Here is a 3,231-nt window from a genome sequence, read left to right on the forward strand (position 1 = left end):
ATTAAATATATATATTTATATATTTATTAAAACTTGCTAGAAGTTTGTCCAAGTTTATACTTACTAGATTTATGTACTTGAAGAAGCTGAGACAAATCCTCTTAAGGAGTGTTTCTCTTTTGAGAATATAAATTGGACCACAAATTGAATGTACTCGAGCTTCATTGGATAAGTCTGTTCTATTATAAATGAGCTAATTAGCGGTGAGCATACATTTATGTTGATTTATGCTTTTAAAAAGAAAACTAATAAAATTATATTAACTTCTACGACTTTATAAGATTCGGTTTCACAACATACTAATTTATTAATAATAAACATTTTATTCTATAATATAATACTAGAAAAGGAAAAGACTACTATTTACACTTTTAAGCTACAAAATAATATAAACAATAATAAACAAAGAGCATTAAAGCCATACGTTGTCATTATTGCGAAATATCTCGATTCGAATTTGTTAACAATTGCTCTCACAGACGTTTCGACCAGCATCCGTATGATCATCATCAGTATAAAACATAAGTCGATTTAAAATAATAGTTAATAACAATTTCTTAACAATGAAATATATGGAGAAAATTATGATAGATGCATATATAAACTTAGTTTTTTTTTATTCTTCCTTTGATCATCCAAGGTTTACAACGTTTAAATTTGTTACGAATGACATCGTTCTATCTTCATTTATCTCAAATATGATCTTAATGCACAAGAATTCTGATTAACAGCACAATTGGGTTGGATCTTTCTAATATGTAGCATACATATTAATAAAATATTTGATTTTCAGACTTACTTGTAATTTACTACGGTTCGATGGTATAGAAAAAGAACCCTCAAGGAATCATAATAATTGCTATGGTAAGCAAATAATCTCTTACAGAGGAACATTAGTGATTTGTTAATAATTCGTCTCTTTAATGTCTCTTTATTAATATTATATTTTTATGTTATAAATATTTATATTTTATATTATATAGTATTTTTAAACAAAAATACATAAAAATAAATAAAAATTATTTCAAATAAATGCATATCACAAACTCACTTTCCTGTTCCTATAATAATAAATAATAAAAAACAATAACCAATATTGGTAATGGTTATTATGATAATAGACAGATTTGACTTTATTAAAATATTAATAGTTATTAATGTTAATTTAGTTTTTATGTTACAATTTCTTCATATCATTACAGGCGAATGCAGAGATTATATCCATAAAGAACTGAAAAGATTGTCCAGACCAATGTACGCTATCGAATCTACTAAAAGAGGGGAATGCAGGACGAAGCGAGGTTGTAGCACAAGATCTATTACCTCCATTGCCTCTAATGACGCTTAAACAGTTTTTGTAGTGCGAAAATCAATTGGACGTGAATACCAATATGAGAAAACAATTTGTAAGTATATTCATATGTCATATTTTTTGTAAGTATATTCATTGTCATATTTATTAAATATTACTTTAAATGCTATTGTCTGTTAGGAAAATTGTGTTTTCTCAGAAATTTACTCGCCATCTTATAACCTTTGAATTTCTTCATATTTAATTTCTCACGTCATCAAGAACTTTTTTTATTCATATGTTAAATCAATAAATTTAATAGTAATTTTATACTGAGCATTATTGATATAATATTAAAGTATGATATGACATAATGCAAATAAAGAAAAGTGGCAAAATTGCTACATAAGAAGATGTATGATAGTCGATATCAAATTAATCATCGATGACTGAACATGTTTTCAAACACGTGTATTTCATTTTCGCTGTCGTATATACATTTCTTCTATTTGTATTCCATTTGTGTATATTTTTTGTAGCTATATTACAGGAACATATGATATGTCGAATCGGAGGTTCGACAGATAAGCAGTTTACGCGTATTAGAAATACTCTATCACAAATTATCTCTAATGAAGTAGCCATTCAAATATTATGGACAGGCCAGAAGAGTGATGTAAGCTTTAAATCCACATCCAAACTAATAATCGGTCACATTTATTCGATTATATTTACTTTTCCATACAGCACGGTTTAAAACATTTTTGTGAGATTGGAAACATAGTCTTTTGCACGCAACCTTCGTGGCATCCATGAAATTCATTATAAATGTTATTTAAAAATACCGAGCTAAACATAGTACTACATATCAAAGTATAATATAAAGGTCCCTACAGCTTACACATAATTTTAACAAGTGTGAATTACATAAATGCGAAAATTATATTCAAAATTAGATTGTAAGACATCTACTGTTTCTAATATCAGATAAATGTCCAACTAATACATTCTAGCCGTCTTAATACCTCGTCAGTGCTAACAGATAATTTTGGAATGTATAGCTTGGTTGCCTATACTAAGGCACTATAATATGCAGAGTATTCGCATCCGCTATTTTTAGACCTTTCGTCGCTCTCTTGTTCCTTTTCCCAATCCCTCACTCTCTCTCCACTCCGCCGCTGAGCTGAGAAGAGAAAGAGAGAAAGTTGAAGGTTAAAGAGAGAACAAAGAGGGGAAAGGATTAAATGGCGGATGCGAATACCTATACTATAGTGCTCTACTCATACTTTTACACTTAATAAAATATGCAAGTTCTCATTGATTATTTAAAAAAAATTTGCATTTTGTAAAGTGCAATCAGAAAAAATGTAATCAATCAGAACAAATCTATTGTCTTATATTTAATTGATTAAAGTATTATTTTATATTTTTATTTTTATTAATGCAATTATTTTAATTGTACATATTTCAGACTCGGTGATGAAACAGTTACCAGGTTCGAAATAGAAGTCTGCCGAAATAGAAGAAGCGATCAAAGAATGGTTCCGTAACTCAGGTGACAGAATAAGAAGCGTTACAAAACAAAATAAATAGTAGTATAAACAGTATATAAAATATAATAAAATATTACTATATTAAAATCGTTTTTTAATAAATATAAATAATATAAAATATATAAATGTAACATGTTACATATAATATTAGGAGTATAAATAAGTTTCCGCCGTTTTTTATCAAAAATTGGGCGTTTATTGTGAAAGAACGGTACCTAATGTTTTATTCGAAGTATTGTCCATCGCTAGCCACTACTTTTTCCCATCTTTCTGGCAGCATACGGATACCGCGTCGGAAAAACGCTTCATCTTTTGAAGCTATCCACGAATCGACCCAATTTTTGGTATCTTCATATGATGTGAAGTGTTGCTCAGACAGGCCATGCG

At 28.6% G+C, this 3,231-nt stretch overlaps 1 long non-coding RNA gene across 1 annotated transcript; it reads left to right on the forward strand.

Moving 5' to 3' along the window:
- Positions 1–822: 822 nt before the first annotated feature.
- Positions 823–2,134, forward strand: LOC108751567. Its single transcript, XR_001939500.1, has 3 exons — positions 823–864; positions 1,203–1,406; positions 1,842–2,134. It is a non-coding gene; the product is annotated as an uncharacterized LOC108751567 (long non-coding RNA).
- The last annotated feature ends 1,097 nt before the right edge of the window (positions 2,135–3,231 follow it).

Source organism: Trachymyrmex septentrionalis, unplaced genomic scaffold (assembly GCF_001594115.1).
Source record: "Trachymyrmex septentrionalis isolate Tsep2-gDNA-1 unplaced genomic scaffold, Tsep1.0 scaffold5, whole genome shotgun sequence".
Classification (NCBI taxonomy): domain Eukaryota; kingdom Metazoa; phylum Arthropoda; class Insecta; order Hymenoptera; family Formicidae; genus Trachymyrmex; species Trachymyrmex septentrionalis.